This window comes from Pholcus phalangioides, unplaced genomic scaffold (genome assembly GCF_987345545.1).
Source record: "Pholcus phalangioides strain wild (caught in Gottingen) unplaced genomic scaffold, Ppha-v1.0 ptg000172l_1, whole genome shotgun sequence".
Classification (NCBI taxonomy): Eukaryota; Metazoa; Arthropoda; class Arachnida; order Araneae; family Pholcidae; genus Pholcus; species Pholcus phalangioides.
The window spans coordinates 1716865-1730393 of NW_028301637.1; positions in this window are offsets into that span (position 1 = coordinate 1716865).

Genomic DNA, 13529 nt, shown 5'->3' on the forward strand with positions numbered 1-13529 from the left:
TGCTTGCAGAGCATCTGATCTCTTGAATGATATGAAAAATAAAACTCGTATGGTAAGCAGTTTCTTGGGATTGGATCGGCAAAGAAAAGACGTTCAATAAACCTCCAGATGAAAACACTAGCATCAAACATATCAGATATCAGTTTGCATGTCAAAGTGTTGTAACCTGGGGGTAGCGGCTGCCAACACAACATTCAAAAAGGGCAGCCGTACCAAAAAAAAGAAAGAAAAAAAAAATAGGAGAAGCGAAACCGCAGTTTCGCCCCCCGTCAACGCCCAAGAAAGTTTCACTTTGCTTTGGCAAGTTAGAACTAACAAAAGAAAAACTCGAAGAACTCAAGAAAACATTTTTTGTTAGTTTTTTTTTTTAAGTTTTTTTTTGTTTTTTTGTTTTTAATTTTTTTTTTTTTTTTGCGTTTTTTTTTTTCTCATCTGCGACTTGACGGTGATTTCGCCAAGTCTACATCGATTCAGAACCAGTTTCTGAAGTACCCAATTCAACGCAATGCCAAACTCGGTTTAAAATCCGCAAAACTGTCGCATGTTGGCACGCGCTAGCTTCCTCACTCGGCGCATGTTCTCTGGGACTGGAGTCGAGGCGCGAATTGGGGCAGATCTTCTTCTCCTGCGTGGCACTTCAATCGCTCGAGGAGCAATAACATCTAAATAGCTTCCTCCCAAGAAGTCCAACGTTGGAGATGTTGGTTGGATATTTCCAACGCAACAATAACTCGGTTCAGAAGAAATGTAGCTTCCTCCTAACGAGTAGTGTAGGGTCGGACTTGTAGGACGAAGGCGGCCAGCACATTCGAATGTTTGGTCACCGAAAAAGAACCTCTCGAAAGAGCTTTCGTCGTCGTCCTCCTCCTCCTCCTCTCCAACGTGCGCCACAACGAACGGTTGTTGTTCATATTCCTCCCTCGCAACCTGTTCCGGAATTCCAGCATTCGATGAAAGCGGTGGAATGCTTTCTTCCATCTGATTTTCAGAGACAGGCAGAAATAGTGAGGATATTTCACTTACTTCGTCGTCGGAGCTGTCCCTTGGGATGGCACGAAGAAAATCCCAAAGCTGACCAGCCTTTCCATTAGACGACATCTCTCTTTGAGCACGAAGGATAATGTCTTCTATATTCATGGATGGTCCCGACACTTCGAATAAGCTGGAGTCGGTGCCCGGTGCCTCCAACAGGCTTGAGCAATCACCCTCGTACTCAGAACTGTTAGGGCTCAAGGAGATGTTGACGGCCTCCTCACGAGCCTCTTCACCAGACGCCTTCTGCTCAGGTGGTACGGCGTCATCCTCCTCCACATTCCTTGTGCGGAATCTCTTCCAGCGCATCAACATAGATGTCACGAATGCTATTGCGCAAATTTTCGCCATCTTCTCTCTCTCTCTTTTCGTTAATACGAATCCACCGATAACGTGGTGGAGAATTAAAAGGGTCGACTCCCGGCCGCAAAACGAATAAACGATGAATCGTGTAAACGTGACACAGCGAGGAGCCGAGGACGCGCGCGCGAAACGCAAGTCCTTATATACCCATCGAGATGAAAAATTTCCCAGAAATTTTTGGAAAATTCCTAGAATCGTATAAAAATTTTGTATAACATTCCCCTGTACGACAGGTTCGAAAAATTTCCTGGAATTCCAGAAAATTTCCGGGATATTTTTGGACCCGACCAAGAATGGTTGCAGCTGACGATTCGACGGTTCAGTAATCGAACCTGTAGACCCGGCTGTTCATATTGTTATTATTATTATTTTTTTTCATCAATAAGTAGGGGACGTCCTCGGCTGTAAATGTATATCACGACGTTGAAGATGCAGCGCCATCTATCGATCATAACTGTGGAATGCTACGGTTCCAACGCAGACAGTCCATGTAATTGAAATTACGTTCTCGCAGATGCGCGAATTCATACAGTTACTTTCAGATACGAAATAAATTTATCTCATCGAGAGTCTCTGAGTGCATTTAAAGTCCACCACCAACTTGGACGGGAAAAGCGAGAAGAGCTTCAAATCACAAATGCTTCATTTCAGAACCTTAATGTTTTCACAGTTTTGTACAGTGCTTGCAGAGCATCTGATCTCTTGAATGATATGAAAAATAAAACTCGTATGGTAAGCAGTTTCTTGGGATTGGATCGGCAAAGAAAAGACGTTCAATAAACCTCCAGATGAAAACACTAGCATCAAACATATCAGATATCAGTTTGCATGTCAAAGTGTTGTAACCTGGGGGTAGCGGCTGCCAACACAACTTTCAAAAAGGGCAGCCGTACCAAAAAAAAAGAAAGAAAAAAAAAATAGGAGAAGCGAAACCGCAGTTTCGCCCCCCGTCAACGCCCAAGAAAGTTTCACTTTGCTTTGGCAAGTTAGAACTAACAAAAGAAAAACTCGAAGAACTCAAGAAAACATTTTTTGTTAGTTTTTTTTTTTAAGTTTTTTTTGTTTTTTTGTTTATAATTTTTTTTTTTTTTTTTTTTTGCGTTTTTTTTTCTCATCTGCGACTTGACGGTGATTTCGCCAAGTCTACATCGATTCAGAACCAGTTTCTGAAGTACCCAATTCAACGCAATGCCAAACTCGGTTTAAAATCCGCAAAACTGTCGCATGTTGGCACGCGCTAGCTTCCTCACTCGGCGCATGTTCTCTGGGACTGGAGTCGAGGCGCGAATTGGGGCAGATCTTCTTCTCCTGCGTGGCACTTCAATCGCTCGAGGAGCAATAACATCTAAATAGCTTCCTCCCAAGAAGTCCAACGTTGGAGATGTTGGTTGGATATTTCCAACGCAACAATAACTCGGTTCAGAAGAAATGTAGCTTCCTCCTAACGAGTAGTGTAGGGTCGGACTTGTAGGACGAAGGCGGCCAGCACATTCGAATGTTTGGTCACCGAAAAAGAACCTCTCGAAAGAGCTTTCGTCGTCGTCGTCGTCCTCCTCCTCCTCCTCTCCAACGTGCGCCACAACGAACGGTTGTTGTTCATATTCCTCCCTCGCAACCTGTTCCGGAATTCCAGCATTCGATGAAAGCGGTGGAATGCTTTCTTCCATCTGATTTTCAGAGACAGGCAGAAATAGTGAGGATATTTCACTTACTTCGTCGTCGGAGCTGTCCCTTGGGATGGCACGAAGAAAATCCCAAAGCTGACCAGCCTTTCCATTAGACGACATCTCTCTTTGAGCACGAAGGATAATGTCTTCTATATTCATGGATGGTCCCGACACTTCGAATAAGCTGGAGTCGGTGCCCGGTGCCTCCAACAGGCTTGAGCAATCACCCTCGTACTCAGAACTGTTAGGGCTCAAGGAGATGTTGACGGCCTCCTCACGAGCCTCTTCACCAGACGCCTTCTGCTCAGGTGGTACGGCGTCATCCTCCTCCACATTCCTTGTGCGGAATCTCTTCCAGCGCATCAACATAGATGTCACGAATGCTATTGCGCAAATTTTCGCCATCTTCTCTCTCTCTCTTTTCGTTAATACGAATCCACCGATAACGTGGTGGAGAATTAAAAGGGTCGACTCCCGGCCGCAAAACGAATAAACGATGAATCGTGTAAACGTGACACAGCGAGGAGCCGAGGACGCGCGCGCGAAACGCAAGTCCTTATATACCCATCGAGATGAAAAATTTCCCAGAAATTTTTGGAAAATTCCTAGAATCGTATAAAAATTTTGTATAACATTCCCCTGTACGACAGGTTCGAAAAATTTCCTGGAATTCCAGAAAATTTCCGGGATATTTTTGGACCCGACCAAGAATGGTTGCAGCTGACGATTCGACGGTTCAGTAATCGAACCTGTAGACCCGGCTGTTCATATTGTTATTATTATTATTTTTTTTCATCAATAAGTAGGGGACGTCCTCGGCTGTAAAAGTATATCACGACGTTGAAGATGCAGCGCCATCTATCGATCATAACTGTGGAATGCTACGGTTCCAATGCAGACAGTCCATGTAATTGAAATTACGTTCTCGCAGATGCGCGAATTCATACAGTTACTTTCAGATACGAAATAAATTTATCTCATCGAGAGTCTCTGAGTGCATTTAAAGTCCACCACCAACTTGGACGGGAAAAGCGATGACTGGCGAGAAGAGCTTCAAATCACAAATGCTTCATTTCAGAACCTTAATGTTTTCACAGTTTTGTACAGTGCTTGCAGAGCATCTGATCTCTTGAATGATATGAAAAATAAAACTCGTATGGTAAGCAGTTTCTTGGGATTGGATCGGCAAAGAAAAGACGTTCAATAAACCTCCAGATGAAAACACTAGCATCAAACATATCAGATATCAGTTTGCATGTCAAAGTGTTGTAACCTGGGGGTAGCGGCTGCCAACACAACATTCAAAAAGGGCAGCCGTACCAAAAAAAAAAGAAAGAAAAAAAAAATAGGAGAAGCGAAACCGCAGTTTCGCCCCCCGTCAACGCCCAAGAAAGTTTCACTTTGCTTTGGCAAGTTAGAACTAACAAAAGAAAAACTCGAAGAACTCAAGAAAACATTTTTTGTTAGTTTTTTTTTTTTAAGTTTTTTTTGTTTTTTTGTTTTTAATTTTTTTTTTTTTTTTGCGTTTTTTTTTCTCATCTGCGACTTGACGGTGATTTCGCCAAGTCTACATCGATTCAGAACCAGTTTCTGAAGTACCCAATTCAACGCAATGCCAAACTCGGTTTAAAATCCGCAAAACTGTCGCATGTTGGCACGCGCTAGCTTCCTCACTCGGCACATGTTCTCTGGGACTGGAGTCGAGGCGCGAATTGGGGCAGATCTTCTTCTCCTGCGTGGCACTTCAATCGCTCGAGGAGCAATAACATCTAAATAGCTTCCTCCCAAGAAGTCCAACGTTGGAGATGTTGGTTGGATATTTCCAACGCAACAATAACTCGGTTCAGAAGAAATGTAGCTTCCTCCTAACGAGTAGTGTAGGGTCGGACTTGTAGGACGAAGGCGGCCAGCACATTCGAATGTTTGGTCACCGAAAAAGAACCTCTCGAAAGAGCTTTCGTCGTCGTCGTCCTCCTCCTCCTCTCCAACGTGCGCCACAACGAACGGTTGTTGTTCATATTCCTCCCTCGCAACCTGTTCCGGAATTCCAGCATTCGATGAAAGCGGTGGAATGCTTTCTTCCATCTGATTTTCAGAGACAGGCAGAAATAGTGAGGATATTTCACTTACTTCGTCGTCGGAGCTGTCCCTTGGGATGGCACGAAGAAAATCCCAAAGCTGACCAGCCTTTCCATTAGACGACATCTCTCTTTGAGCACGAAGGATAATGTCTTCTATATTCATGGATGGTCCCGACACTTCGAATAAGCTGGAGTCGGTGCCCGGTGCCTCCAACAGGCTTGAGCAATCACCCTCGTACTCAGAACTGTTAGGGCTCAAGGAGATGTTGACGGCCTCCTCACGAGCCTCTTCACCAGACGCCTTCTGCTCAGGTGGTACGGCGTCATCCTCCTCCACATTCCTTGTGCGGAATCTCTTCCAGCGCATCAACATAGATGTCACGAATGCTATTGCGCAAATTTTCGCCATCTTCTCTCTCTCTCTTTTCGTTAATACGAATCCACCGATAACGTGGTGGAGAATTAAAAGGGTCGACTCCCGGCCGCAAAACGAATAAACGATGAATCGTGTAAACGTGACACAGCGAGGAGCCGAGGACGCGCGCGCGAAACGCAAGTCCTTATATACCCATCGAGATGAAAAATTTCCCAGAAATTTTTGGAAAATTCCTAGAATCGTATAAAAATTTTGTATAACATTCCCCTGTACGACAGGTTCGAAAAATTTCCTGGAATTCCAGAAAATTTCCGGGATATTTTTGGACCCGACCAAGAATGGTTGCAGCTGACGATTCGACGGTTCAGTAATCGAACCTGTAGACCCGGCTGTTCATATTGTTATTATTATTATTTTTTTTCATCAATAAGTAGGGGACGTCCTCGGCTGTAAAAGTATATCACGACGTTGAAGATGCAGCGCCATCTATCGATCATAACTGTGGAATGCTACGGTTCCAATGCAGACAGTCCATGTAATTGAAATTACGTTCTCGCAGATGCGCGAATTCATACAGTTACTTTCAGATACGAAATAAATTTATCTCATCGAGAGTCTCTGAGTGCATTTAAAGTCCACCACCAACTTGGACGGGAAAAGCGAGAAGAGCTTCAAATCACAAATGCTTCATTTCAGAACCTTAATGTTTTCACAGTTTTGTACAGTGCTTGCAGAGCATCTGATCTCTTGAATGATATGAAAAATAAAACTCGTATGGTAAGCAGTTTCTTGGGATTGGATCGGCAAAGAAAAGACGTTCAATAAACCTCCAGATGAAAACACTAGCATCAAACATATCAGATATCAGTTTGCATGTCAAAGTGTTGTAACCTGCGGGTAGCGGCTGCCAACACAACATTCAAAAAGGGCAGCCGTACCAAAAAAAAAGAAAGAAAAAAAAATAGGAGAAGCGAAACCGCAGTTTCGCCCCCCGTCAACGCCCAAGAAAGTTTCACTTTGCTTTGGCAAGTTAGAACTAACAAAAGAAAAACTCGAAGAACTCAAGAAAACATTTTTTGTTAGTTTTTTTTTTTAAGTTTTTTTTGTTTTTTTGTTTTTAATTTTTTTTTTTTTTTTTTTGCGTTTTTTTTTTCTCATCTGCGACTTGACGGTGATTTCGCCAAGTCTACATCGATTCAGAACCAGTTTCTGAAGTACCCAATTCAACGCAATGCCAAACTCGGTTTAAAATCCGCAAAACTGTCGCATGTTGGCACGCGCTAGCTTCCTCACTCGGCGCATGTTCTCTGGGACTGGAGTCGAGGCGCGAATTGGGGCAGATCTTCTTCTCCTGCGTGGCACTTCAATCGCTCGAGGAGCAATAACATCTAAATAGCTTCCTCCCAAGAAGTCCAACGTTGGAGATGTTGGTTGGATATTTCCAACGCAACAATAACTCGGTTCAGAAGAAATGTAGCTTCCTCCTAACGAGTAGTGTAGGGTCGGACTTGTAGGACGAAGGCGGCCAGCACATTCGAATGTTTGGTCACCGAAAAAGAACCTCTCGAAAGAGCTTTCGTCGTCGTCCTCCTCCTCCTCCTCTCCAACGTGCGCCACAACGAACGGTTGTTGTTCATATTCCTCCCTCGCAACCTGTTCCGGAATTCCAGCATTCGATGAAAGCGGTGGAATGCTTTCTTCCATCTGATTTTCAGAGACAGGCAGAAATAGTGAGGATATTTCACTTACTTCGTCGTCGGAGCTGTCCCTTGGGATGGCACGAAGAAAATCCCAAAGCTGACCAGCCTTTCCATTAGACGACATCTCTCTTTGAGCACGAAGGATAATGTCTTCTATATTCATGGATGGTCCCGACACTTCGAATAAGCTGGAGTCGGTGCCCGGTGCCTCCAACAGGCTTGAGCAATCACCCTCGTACTCAGAACTGTTAGGGCTCAAGGAGATGTTGACGGCCTCCTCACGAGCCTCTTCACCAGACGCCTTCTGCTCAGGTGGTACGGCGTCATCCTCCTCCACATTCCTTGTGCGGAATCTCTTCCAGCGCATCAACATAGATGTCACGAATGCTATTGCGCAAATTTTCGCCATCTTCTCTCTCTCTCTTTTCGTTAATACGAATCCACCGATAACGTGGTGGAGAATTAAAAGGGTCGACTCCCGGCCGCAAAACGAATAAACGATGAATCGTGTAAACGTGACACAGCGAGGAGCCGAGGACGCGCGCGCGAAACGCAAGTCCTTATATACCCATCGAGATGAAAAATTTCCCAGAAATTTTTGGAAAATTCCTAGAATCGTATAAAAATTTTGTATAACATTCCCCTGTACGACAGGTTCGAAAAATTTCCTGGAATTCCAGAAAATTTCCGGGATATTTTTGGACCCGACCAAGAATGGTTGCAGCTGACGATTCGACGGTTCAGTAATCGAACCTGTAGACCCGGCTGTTCATATTGTTATTATTATTATTTTTTTTTTTTCATCAATAAGTAGGGGACGTCCTCGGCTGTAAAAGTATATCACGACGTTGAAGATGCAGCGCCATCTATCGATCATAACTGTGGAATGCTACGGTTCCAATGCAGACAGTCCATGTAATTGAAATTACGTTCTCGCAGATGCGCGAATTCATACAGTTACTTTCAGATACGAAATAAATTTATCTCATCGAGAGTCTCTGAGTGCATTTAAAGTCCACCACCAACTTGGACGGGAAAAGCGAGAAGAGCTTCAAATCACAAATGCTTCATTTCAGAACCTTAATGTTTTCACAGTTTTGTACAGTGCTTGCAGAGCATCTGATCTCTTGAATGATATGAAAAATAAAACTCGTATGGTAAGCAGTTTCTTGGGATTGGATCGGCAAAGAAAAGACATTCAATAAACCTCCAGATGAAAACACTAGCATCAAACATATCAGATATCAGTTTGCATGTCAAAGTGTTGTAACCTGGGGGTAGCGGCTGCCAACACAACATTCAAAAAGGGCAGCCGTACCAAAAAAAAAGAAAGAAAAAAAAATAGGAGAAGCGAAACCGCAGTTCCGCCCCCCGTCAACGCCCAAGAAAGTTTCACTTTGCTTTGGCAAGTTAGAACTAACAAAAGAAAAACTCGAAGAACTCAAGAAAACATTTTTTGTTAGTTTTTTTTTTTAAGTTTTTTTTGTTTTTTTGTTTTTAATTTTTTTTTTTTTTTTTTGCGTTTTTTTTTCTCATCTGCGACTTGACGGTGATTTCGCCAAGTCTACATCGATTCAGAACCAGTTTCTGAAGTACCCAATTCAACGCAATGCCAAACTCGGTTTAAAATCCGCAAAACTGTCGCATGTTGGCACGCGCTAGCTTCCTCACTCGGCGCATGTTCTCTGGGACTGGAGTCGAGGCGCGAATTGGGGCAGATCTTCTTCTCCTGCGTGGCACTTCAATCGCTCGAGGAGCAATAACATCTAAATAGCTTCCTCCCAAGAAGTCCAACGTTGGAGATGTTGGTTGGATATTTCCAACGCAACAATAACTCGGTTCAGAAGAAATGTAGCTTCCTCCTAACGAGTAGTGTAGGGTCGGACTTGTAGGACGAAGGCGGCCAGCACATTCGAATGTTTGGTCACCGAAAAAGAACCTCTCGAAAGAGCTTTCGTCGTCGTCGTCGTCCTCCTCCTCCTCCTCTCCAACGTGCGCCACAACGAACGGTTGTTGTTCATATTCCTCCCTCGCAACCTGTTCCGGAATTCCAGCATTCGATGAAAGCGGTGGAATGCTTTCTTCCATCTGATTTTCAGAGACAGGCAGAAATAGTGAGGATATTTCACTTACTTCGTCGTCGGAGCTGTCCCTTGGGATGGCACGAAGAAAATCCCAAAGCTGACCAGCCTTTCCATTAGACGACATCTCTCTTTGAGCACGAAGGATAATGTCTTCTATATTCATGGATGGTCCCGACACTTCGAATAAGCTGGAGTCGGTGCCCGGTGCCTCCAACAGGCTTAAGCAATCACCCTCGTACTCAGAACTGTTAGGGCTCAAGGAGATGTTGACGGCCTCCTCACGAGCCTCTTCACCAGACGCCTTCTGCTCAGGTGGTACGGCGTCATCCTCCTCCACATTCCTTGTGCGGAATCTCTTCCAGCGCATCAACATAGATGTCACGAATGCTATTGCGCAAATTTTCGCCATCTTCTCTCTCTCTCTTTTCGTTAATACGAATCCACCGATAACGTGGTGGAGAATTAAAAGGGTCGACTCCCGGCCGCAAAACGAATAAACGATGAATCGTGTAAACGTGACACAGCGAGGAGCCGAGGACGCGCGCGCGAAACGCAAGTCCTTATATACCCATCGAGATGAAAAATTTCCCAGAAATTTTTGGAAAATTCCTAGAATCGTATAAAAATTTTGTATAACATTCCCCTGTACGACAGGTTCGAAAAATTTCCTGGAATTCCAGAAAATTTCCGGGATATTTTTGGACCCGACCAAGAATGGTTGCAGCTGACGATTCGACGGTTCAGTAATCGAACCTGTAGACCCGGCTGTTCATATTGTTATTATTATTATTTTTTTTCATCAATAAGTAGGGGACGTCCTCGGCTGTAAAAGTATATCACGACGTTGAAGATGCAGCGCCATCTATCGATCATAACTGTGGAATGCTACGGTTCCAATGCAGACAGTCCATGTAATTGAAATTACGTTCTCGCAGATGCGCGAATTCATACAGTTACTTTCAGATACGAAATAAATTTATCTCATCGAGAGTCTCTGAGTGCATTTAAAGTCCACCACCAACTTGGACGGGAAAAGCGAGAAGAGCTTCAAATCACAAATGCTTCATTTCAGAACCTTAATGTTTTCACAGTTTTGTACAGTGCTTGCAGAGCATCTGATCTCTTGAATGATATGAAAAATAAAACTCGTATGGTAAGCAGTTTCTTGGGATTGGATCGGCAAAGAAAAGACGTTCAATAAACCTCCAGATGAAAACACTAGCATCAAACATATCAGATATCAGTTTGCATGTCAAAGTGTTGTAACCTGGGGGTAGCGGCTGCCAACACAACATTCAAAAAGGGCAGCCGTACCAAAAAAAAAGAAAGAAAAAAAAATAGGAGAAGCGAAACCGCAGTTTCGCCCCCCGTCAACGCCCAAGAAAGTTTCACTTTGCTTTGGCAAGTTAGAACTAACAAAAGAAAAACTCGAAGAACTCAAGAAAACATTTTTTGTTAGTTTTTTTTTTTAAGTTTTTTTTGTTTTTTTGTTTTTAATTTTTTTTTTTTTTTTTTGCGTTTTTTTTTCTCATCTGCGACTTGACGGTGATTTCGCCAAGTCTACATCGATTCAGAACCAGTTTCTGAAGTACCCAATTCAACGCAATGCCAAACTCGGTTTAAAATCCGCAAAACTGTCGCATGTTGGCACGCGCTAGCTTCCTCACTCGGCGCATGTTCTCTGGGACTGGAGTCGAGGCGCGAATTGGGGCAGATCTTCTTCTCCTGCGTGGCACTTCAATCGCTCGAGGAGCAATAACATCTAAATAGCTTCCTCCCAAGAAGTCCAACGTTGGAGATGTTGGTTGGATATTTCCAACGCAACAATAACTCGGTTCAGAAGAAATGTAGCTTCCTCCTAACGAGTAGTGTAGGGTCGGACTTGTAGGACGAAGGCGGCCAGCACATTCGAATGTTTGGTCACCGAAAAAGAACCTCTCGAAAGAGCTTTCGTCGTCGTCGTCGTCCTCCTCCTCCTCCTCTCCAACGTGCGCCACAACGAACGGTTGTTGTTCATATTCCTCCCTCGCAACCTGTTCCGGAATTCCAGCATTCGATGAAAGCGGTGGAATGCTTTCTTCCATCTGATTTTCAGAGACAGGCAGAAATAGTGAGGATATTTCACTTACTTCGTCGTCGGAGCTGTCCCTTGGGATGGCACGAAGAAAATCCCAAAGCTGACCAGCCTTTCCATTAGACGACATCTCTCTTTGAGCACGAAGGATAATGTCTTCTATATTCATGGATGGTCCCGACACTTCGAATAAGCTGGAGTCGGTGCCCGGTGCCTCCAACAGGCTTAAGCAATCACCCTCGTACTCAGAACTGTTAGGGCTCAAGGAGATGTTGACGGCCTCCTCACGAGCCTCTTCACCAGACGCCTTCTGCTCAGGTGGTACGGCGTCATCCTCCTCCACATTCCTTGTGCGGAATCTCTTCCAGCGCATCAACATAGATGTCACGAATGCTATTGCGCAAATTTTCGCCATCTTCTCTCTCTCTCTTTTCGTTAATACGAATCCACCGATAACGTGGTGGAGAATTAAAAGGGTCGACTCCCGGCCGCAAAACGAATAAACGATGAATCGTGTAAACGTGACACAGCGAGGAGCCGAGGACGCGCGCGCGAAACGCAAGTCCTTATATACCCATCGAGATGAAAAATTTCCCAGAAATTTTTGGAAAATTCCTAGAATCGTATAAAAATTTTGTATAACATTCCCCTGTACGACAGGTTCGAAAAATTTCCTGGAATTCCAGAAAATTTCCGGGATATTTTTGGACCCGACCAAGAATGGTTGCAGCTGACGATTCGACGGTTCAGTAATCGAACCTGTAGACCCGGCTGTTCATATTGTTATTATTATTATTTTTTTTTTTTCATCAATAAGTAGGGGACGTCCTCGGCTGTAAAAGTATATCACGACGTTGAAGATGCAGCGCCATCTATCGATCATAACTGTGGAATGCTACGGTTCCAATGCAGACAGTCCATGTAATTGAAATTACGTTCTCGCAGATGCGCGAATTCATACAGTTACTTTCAGATACGAAATAAATTTATCTCATCGAGAGTCTCTGAGTGCATTTAAAGTCCACCACCAACTTGGACGGGAAAAGCGATGACTGGCGAGAAGAGCTTCAAATCACAAATGCTTCATTTCAGAACCTTAATGTTTTCACAGTTTTGTACAGTGCTTGCAGAGCATCTGATCTCTTGAATGATATGAAAAATAAAACTCGTATGGTAAGCAGTTTCTTGGGATTGGATCGGCAAAGAAAAGACGTTCAATAAACCTCCAGATGAAAACACTAGCATCAAACATATCAGATATCAGTTTGCATGTCAAAGTGTTGTAACCTGGGGGTAGCGGCTGCCAACACAACATTCAAAAAGGGCAGCCGTACCAAAAAAAAAGAAAGAAAAAAAAAATAGGAGAAGCGAAACCGCAGTTTCGCCCCCCGTCAACGCCCAAGAAAGTTTCACTTTGCTTTGGCAAGTTAGAACTAACAAAAGAAAAACTCGAAGAACTCAAGAAAACATTTTTTGTTAGTTTTTTTTTTTAAGTTTTTTTTGTTTTTTTGTTTTTAATTTTTTTTTTTTTGCGTTTTTTTTTTCTCATCTGCGACTTGACGGTGATTTCGCCAAGTCTACATCGATTCAGAACCAGTTTCTGAAGTACCCAATTCAACGCAATGCCAAACTCGGTTTAAAATCCGCAAAACTGTCGCATGTTGGCACGCGCTAGCTTCCTCACTCGGCGCATGTTCTCTGGGACTGGAGTCGAGGCGCGAATTGGGGCAGATCTTCTTCTCCTGCGTGGCACTTCAATCGCTCGAGGAGCAATAACATCTAAATAGCTTCCTCCCAAGAAGTCCAACGTTGGAGATGTTGGTTGGATATTTCCAACGCAACAATAACTCGGTTCAGAAGAAATGTAGCTTCCTCCTAACGAGTAGTGTAGGGTCGGACTTGTAGGACGAAGGCGGCCAGCACATTCGAATGTTTGGTCACCGAAAAAGAACCTCTCGAAAGAGCTTTCGTCGTCGTCCTCCTCCTCCTCCTCTCCAACGTGCGCCACAACGAACGGTTGTTGTTCATATTCCTCCCTCGCAACCTGTTCCGGAATTCCAGCATTCGATGAAAGCGGTGGAATGCTTTCTTCCATCTGATTTTCAGAGACAGGCAGAAATAGTGAGGATATTTCACTTACTTCGTCGTCGGA